This window comes from Medicago sativa, chromosome 2 (genome assembly GCF_051527215.1).
Source record: "Medicago sativa cultivar Bolivia chromosome 2, Bolivia_mono, whole genome shotgun sequence".
NCBI classification, from domain to species: domain Eukaryota; kingdom Viridiplantae; phylum Streptophyta; class Magnoliopsida; order Fabales; family Fabaceae; genus Medicago; species Medicago sativa.
Window position 1 is genome coordinate 14,841,336 of NC_140750.1, and position 8,838 is coordinate 14,850,173.

An 8,838-nucleotide genomic window follows, 5' to 3' on the forward strand; every position below is an offset into this window, starting at 1 on the left:
GACAAGAGGGCGACAAGCTGCTATTCGATTTTATCTTCTTATTTGTGCAATATTCGATTTTGGGTGCTCAGTGGAGTCTTTGCAGGTCTGTGGATAGTCTGAGCTATGGTTTTGTATTTCGGTGGTAATTGCGCTTGATTACAGTCACATAATTCTCACAATACAATTTATGAAGGACAACAATTTACCAAAATTTGCACATTTCTCCTTCACAGCCAAATTTTTGAAAAATACATTATTCAACCCGTGCAAAGCATGCGACCTTCGTTCTCAAATTTACGAAGAATAACAATATTCCGTAATTTGAACATCTCTCCTTTAGAGCAAATTTTTTAAAAAATAATTCAACTTGGTTCCAATTAGTAATTTCATCTTAATTATTACGTTGTTTTCCTGGTCTCATGAACAAAATATATGCTCTTTTCATGAATCAAAACTTGGTTAGGCTTTGATAAATATTTCTAATGTTTGTGCAATATTCCTTAATTTGCTCATTTTTGGGTATAGAAATGTTTTTTTGTTTCTATTTATTTGTTCTTAAGTTACTATATATGATTTATAAAAACCAGAAGTTTTTGTCTCTTTCTTTTCAGGAGATGCTTTGAATCGATTGTTTATCCATACCAGGTACTCAATAGAATCTCTAAGTAAATCAGTTTCTCATTTAAAAGAAAAATTATCATGTGTTTGAGGTCATATGATGTCATGAGTTAGCTTTTTGCAATCAACTAAAGACAATTCACAAAATTATTGAAAACTGTGATCCTGCTCTGTTTATATATGACAAAATATTTTTGTAATAGTTCAATTTTTTTTGTATGAATTGATCATTTCATCTGCTGCACTTCTAATATTTATATGATATGAATGGTAATTAGATTCAGCTGTGTACTTATACAAGATTATTGGCAACAAAAATTGTGTTTATAGAAATAAACTACTTTATACATTCTACTTCTTTCCAAGGGTTATGTTCTAAAATATCTATATATCTCTGAACATTTTCAGAGAAAAATTCGTGTCTGCCATGAATTCTTTGAACACTACTTCAACAAGCTAAAGAAACATCCTTATGCATGGCTCATACATGAAAATGAAATAAGTATAAGAGTAAGGTTCGGACAATCAAAAAACCAAAATTTCATCACATCTGGTATAAATGTTGCAACAACATTTCAGTGGAACAAACCAACGAAAGTTACATTCGAATTTACCGGTAAATTCAATAGGTTCAAGACAGCTGTGGTCAACGAGAACAACGCTTCTTCTCAAAACAAAACTATTAAGCAGGAAGTCATTGAAATTGATTCAGATTCAGAAGACGATGAAGACTATTATGATCCTGATTTGTATCACTTCGCAAAAAAGGTCACTAAGCCTTGGGAAAACAGACTGACATCTCAGATGATGGTAAGTTACACCTACACTACTACTTTTATATTCAATTTTTCTAATTCTAACCATTAACTGATTCATATTATTATTCCCTCTTTAGCACTTCCCCAATAAAATTTCCATCAACGTGCTTCCAGATACACAACACAACATCACATTAGTGGAATGGAATACCCGAAAACAATATGAATGCAAGCTTATTACTTCTAACAGGGGTCCTAATGAAAAATATATAGGAGAGGATTGGAACAAATTTCTAAAAGACAGCAAATTATGTGAAGGAGATAGATTGTTCTTTGAACTAGAGGATCCTCCGAAGTCATTATTTGTTGAGATTGTCCGAAACAATCTTAGAAACTAGGTAGGCTAGCACGCACAACAAGTGCTTCTATTTCTAATCCGTCATGAACAATTACTTTGGAATTTGCATTGTATAACTTTTGTTTTAGCTATTCAGCACAATAGACCCTTCTTGAACATGGTATGCTATGATTTATGCTTTTTAGTTTTATATCAATGTAAGAATATCGTTATGCATATAATATCTATCTTCGCAATCACTTTAATTTTAAGTATTAATAAATACGTGTTTGCAAACAAAATTATCCGGAAAAAAGCAATGCACCCCGTGCGAAGCACGGGTTTGTAACTAGTTTCACTTAAAAATCAATGCATTCCCTAAACAAAATATTTGTTTATAGCCAATTCATATGCTCTAGGTGTAGTGGTTCTTTGACTTTCGTTTTGATTTTTTTTACTATATTTGATATTTTGTGGATTTTTAATTAAATGTTTAATTTATATGGTACATGTTGTGGGCATAATCTTGGCATGAGTCAAAGAAAACGAAATTTGCAACTTGAATTGCAATATAGAATTTTTGGCATTGGTTGTATGTGATGTGATGCTAGCTAGGGACAGGTGAAATGTGAAGAGGGCTTAGTTGACAACCAGTAGTAGTCATATTCTATTCTATTTTTTAAAATGAGAAAATTGATTATCACATTATAAACAATAGGAATATCATGAAGGAGAATGGTTGCATGTGCAATGTGGAGGAATTTTTCAAAATAGGACCATTTTAGAACTAATGTGATATATTTAGTAGCAAGACAATATACAAATTGCTATAATGCATATTTGTGAGACATATGAAGGTCCCTTATTCATGTGTTTTCGATACACTCATTCAATATCTCATTTTATTTTTATCTCTCTTTCTCTCGCATCACCCTCTTTATTTCTCTCTCTTGATGTATAATGGATAATAAATGTACAAATATAATTTTCCTTGGAGTTGACTAGGACTAATTCTTGGTATGAAGTTAGTTCAGTCAAATCTAAATATCATCTCCCTCCTCAAAGATGTGTTTTTGTGTGGATTGAATTCTAGCCTGTCAATCTAAAAGCTCGCCATAATAGCTGTTGATTAATTGAACCACATTCATTGACCCACTTCAAATTTTTATTCATTTTTTCATTTTAAGACTCAAACTATATATGTTATCATTCAACCATACCATCAAATATGTGGATTGATTTTACCATGCATGCCCTCGAGCATTGGCCTCCCAACGCCTTGGTAGTGTCCCCATTTCATGATTTAGAACCCTCTTGCCCACCTCCAAAGCCACTGTGGCAATGTTATGACTGGCTCTTATTACTATTGTCTGATAGTAACACGATTTCTAATTGTAGCATGTTGATGTTGGTGTTTGTGTGATATATATATATATATATATATATATATATATATATATATATATATATATTTATGGTTTTTGAGTCGTTTTAAACAGCTTTTTTGTGTGTGTGTTGGCACAGCTGTGAGCAAAATAGTTATCTGAGGCTGACACAAAATTCAACTTTCCCTCCAAGTATTAATAGAGTTTAAATTAAACTATTTTGAGATTAAATGATCGTCAAAAACAAAAGTCAAAGAAATGATAACAATTGAAATTGGTAAAATGACAGACTTTTACTTCTATATGGCGACTGATTTTTTTAACGGTAAATATTAGTAGTTAATATGTTAGATTAATCTTTCAACTTCTTTTCCTTTATCTTAAAACAGTTGAGCTACACAACCCCAAAATTGTGCGGCAAGATATTGATAGGTGGGTTGTTATGATCTTGGTATTATGTTTCTATTTGCTACTCCCTCCCATCTCTATTATGAGAGAACTTCTTTTTTAAATTCATTCAAAATATGATATCGAGTTCCTAATATATATTAGATCTATTACTTATTGGATGAATCTAAAAAGTGAATTTTCTTTTATAAGAAAAACCAAAGTAATATTCAAGTTGACGAGGAAATACTCCGACACAACTTGTTCAATCTGCTTGCATTTGCACTGATTGAAGTTATTTACCGTAAAAACATAATAATCACCAACACTAGAACGAATTGAATTCAATTATAAACCACAAATCCTGATGTGGTCATTTTTTTTTTTTTAATTACTTGAGATTTAGTATGCTTTCATCATTGTGAAAAGTCAACCATTAGTATATACTTTTAAGGTATATATAATTTTGGAGTGAAAGCATACCTTAATTAAATTTTGAAAAAATAGAATGAAATTTATTATGGATATTAAACTCAAGAGAATAATAATTTTTCGACATTATAACTTTTTTTAATGGAACTTTAACACTCTAATATAGTTGGCCGTACTTTTTGCATTAATTGTGGACAGTTAGAGGAAACTTTGCTTCATATTTTTAGGGCTTTAATTGCATTTTTGGTCCCCTATCTTTCCAAAACTTGCGGTTACAGCCCCCTAACTAATTTAAATACAAAACAGCCCCCTAAGTATTGAATCTTTGGCAGTTTTAGCCCCCCAAGGCAAAAATAAATATATAAAAATGACACGTGGCACCTCATTTAGGGTGCCACGTCAGCGTTGAGGGCCAAAACTGCCAAAGATTCAATACTTAGGGGGCTGTTTTGTATTTAAATTAGTTAGGGGGCTGTAACCGCAAGTTTTGGAAAGATAGGGGGCCAAAAGTGCAATTAAGCCTATTTTTAGAGAGTGTCCTCTAACTTCACATGATTGAAAACATATGGTTGTTAAGATTGAGCACCGATGCAGATTTTTCTTGGCTAGTGAGAGCAATTAGTTTGACATTAATATGTATGAACACATTTGTCAGAATAAAAACATTCAATGTGATGCAATATGAGCTAATACATGTCATTTTCTATGGAAATGGAGGAATCAAAGGCTTCATATAATACTAGTAATAGTAATTTTATTAGCCCAAGTAAACCTTGGTGTCGGTGCTTTCATAATCGATTATAACAATGCAGTAGCAGGCGTTGCGGTTATTCCGTTACGTTGTAGTGTCACTTTCATTAAGGTGTTTGTGGGCAGTGGTAAATCTTGTCCAAAATATCAGAGAGAACGGTAAGTATTAACTAAGATATTATAATTGAAAGTCAGAAAAAGTCATATATAAACTTGAAAATTGTGTAATCAATATAATCTTAGTAACATTTTCCACAAACCTTATCAGTTGTTCACCCTTAGCTTGTGGGTTCTCTAGTTGAGCGGACTATGATGGCAGTTCACCTCGAATCACATTTTCTAGTGCATCATACCTTATCGGTTGTTCACCTCGGTCCAGGTTCTTCAATGCTATTGATGGTTTAGGTTGTCTTCTTGCGGGTCTGTTCGCTCACATATCTTAGTCCCTCATAATCCTTCAGGGATGATCCCTTTGAAACTTATCATTTAATAAACTTCGGCCCATGCCAGAACAATGGTGATGATGAGACACCCATAACTTATCTAGGAAGTTTCGTTTCAGACATTAGGAATGTGGATATAATATAAGATAAATGTTGGTTTACACATAGTAGGAGGGAGGCTAATAAGTTAGTTCGTGAGCTGACCCATTATGCTTTAAGTTAGCTTAACATAGTCTGAATTGAAGAGATTTCTTAGGCTCTTCAATTTCGATTTAATATTGATATAATTAATTAATAAATATTTCTTCTTGATTAAATAAAAATAGAAAAACAATCACACGCGTATTTTTGTTTTCTTATTTAATTTTGGATTAAGGGTGGAAAAAATGTAGTATGATATAATGTTTTGGGGAAGTCAACATGAAAAAAAGGGAGAAAATTGAGTAAAATACAACGTAAATATGTTTTTTTTTATATAAAATACAACGTAAATATGTGTAAGAGGATTCAAACACTTTAAATAAATGGTCTGTTATTCCATACTTACTCTTACATTTGAAGACAATTTTGTTGGGAGGAGTATCTGTCCATCTTGTGTGGCGAAGGGGCGGTGGTTGCTATGGTAGTGAGGAGGTGGTGAAGTGTGGTGTTTAGGTGATTTTGTGGTGGTGATTGAGTGGTGGTTCTGTGATGGCGATATGGTGCTGAAAGGCAGTTGTTTTGTGTTGGAGTTATGGTGGTGAAAGGTAAGGATTTTTGGTTGTGTGGTTTGTGGTGCTTTGTGGTGGTTTCTATGATGGTGTTGATACTAGGTCTTTTGTGTTGGTGATCGTGGTGGCTGGTGCTGGTTTTTGTGGTGGTGGTTATGTTTTTTTTGTTGCTTTTCAAATACTTAGACGTTGTAGCTTGTTTCAAGAATTGAGTTGTTCATTGTGGTTTTGTGGGATGGTGTGTTTTCTAGGTGATGATTTACCTGTGCTTAACTGAGCTCTGCAAAAGAGAAGCACGGTGCGGTTACACGAGTTTTTGGTAGGTTTGTTGGTTATTTTAGAGGTGTTTTGCAACGGTTTGGCACAAGATTTGTTTTCGCTATTGCCCGGGCATTTAGACTTTGGATTTTGGAGATGACTTTATGATTTTGGTGTTTAGTTTTTATTGGTTTCGGGGGCCCTTAGTGGAGGGTGTTTTTGGTTTGAGATGTATGGATGTTTGTTTGGGTGTTCCGCATATATACGGAACACTTTTCCTTTGTATGTTGTTATTTAAGTCTCCTAGCCAAGCATTTCTTGTGCTTGCTAGGATTCTTTGCGTTTTGAATAAATTTCATTTTGGCTTCTTCAAAATAAATATTATTATTAAATGATAGTTAAATAATTTGTACCTATAAAAGTTATAAAAAAAATAAATAAATATTGAATGTATTTCACCATCTGCGATACATCCCTTTCATAATAAACTTTCTAATAAGTACGTTATCATATAAAGTTCACATAGGTTTCGTCAATTAAACGACTAAAATCTAGCAAATAATGTTAGATTCAAAATGAAAGATTTCTCAATATTTAGAAAGGGAAACTTGCTTTTATTTTTTTATTGAAGATTCACCTTGATAAATTTATAACATGGAATAAAGCAGTGTGCAATAATAATCAACATCTGCTACCAGAATTGGAATATCATAGTTACCAATTAACAACCGGATAACAGTCGGAGAGCTAGTGATGAATCAGACAACAAACAAATTACTCTGTCATTTGATAGAGGTCATTAATAATGGTAAAATTAGATTCTCATGTATTTCTATTAGGGTGTCTAGAGTTCGAACTTCAGTATTATTCGTATCAACTGAGTTATGTTCACAGAAAATGCATAAGTTAATCAACCTGAGAAAGATATCCACATTTTCATTTCATAGCATCAGTATCCTTTAAATTGTGTCTTCTTCATATTTCTCCCTAATTGAATCTTCATCATTAGAAGATAAGCTCTGAAGCTCATATACTTCAAAATAGATGACGTATCGTATCTGATATGTATCCTGCACTGATATCTGCCCGATACTCTTCGATACGTATCATGAGAGTATTCAAAAGTTAAATTTTATTTAAAAAAATAATTGTCATATACTTTTTAGATACATCGAAAATACGCGAGGGATAGACAGTAGAAAATTGATACGCGCGGGATACACGTTATTTCTATTATTTTTGGGAGATATGTAATAGTAATAGTGCTCTCTTTTAGGGATATATAATATATGTATCAACCAATTGTTACTTTATTTATTATCAATATTACTTATATTTAAATGTCTGTTATTGCCCATTGTCTATTTTGTGTTCTTTTGAGACGTTGTTATTGTTGATTGTTGTGTGAAGGCAATTTCATTGTTGTGCCTTATCGTTGTTATATATATGTTTGGTCTAGATTTTGCGCATATTTTTTGTTTTTGAGTATTAGTCCATAATTTGTATTTTAAGTTTTAACTTGTAGTTTAAATTTAATTCTTTATTAAAGTGTTCCAGCCGTATCATATTTTAAATTTGAAAATTTTTCCGTATCAATGTCGTATCGTATCTTGGCTTCATTGAAGATAAGAGATGGTTAATAATTAGGGTAATTCGTACCTTTAAATTTCTAATTATCTCTTGGTATAAATGAGGTCAATGCCACCTCATAACTTTAGAATGCAGTACACGTCAGTACATATGGTTTGTGGATGAATTTTTGTTTAAGGACTAACTTATAATCTCGATTTATTTTTGCAGCGACTAAAAATTATGTTTTCCTCTTGTACCAAAAAAAAAAAAATGTTTTCCTCTAAGAAACTAGATTAAGTTCCGTTTGTTTTTCTTCTCTTTCTGGAGCAAATAACGAAAGTAATGTGTGGCTTCTAATGAATTTAGAGCTTAATATACATGCAAGGATACCACATCAATTAATGATATGATAATTTCTTTATAGCAATGATATGATCATTTATGTATGTTTTTTGACAATCATCATTTATGTATGTTGGAACAAGTAAAAACCAACAATACACAATGAATAATATATCACATGCTAAAATAATTTTACCCTAACATTGCCTATAAATTAAATCACATAACAAGTAACAAATCAAGTGATTGAGCTCAAGTGGTTAATGAACTTCATTAAAGACGAATCGTTTGAGAGAACCTGATTCAATTTTTGGTTGATCAAATCATCTTATCTCACGATCGAACTCCAGATTATCAGGATCTCTTTCGATATAAATTGGAGGGTTAATGTTAAAAAAATAAAAATACATGCTAACATATAAAACTATAAAACTTTTAACATAGGATTTAATTAAAATAATTTAGAACGATAAAACTACAAAGCTTTAATGGATAAAACTTTAGATATTTAAAGAGTGATTCGATCAATGTAAGAGAATGTTAGGAAAAGTGTATTGTATGTTGAGTGTATTGTGATCATTGTTTAATCCCAAATAGTATATTGGTTAATTAATTTTAAAATTTCATTGGCGAAGGATCGGAATATTACCTAGAAGATTCCATCTTAGCTGGTTACTAAACGACGTTGTTGTCATTTTCACTCCACAACTAACAGATTAGACTAGTTCATCATCACAACTTGAGAGAATGATATTTACCACATTAATATTGACATCATCATCATCATGTAAACATAGACATGCACCAATTAATAACCAAAACAAAAAAAATATAAAAACCAATACAAAACAAAGAATAGAAGGC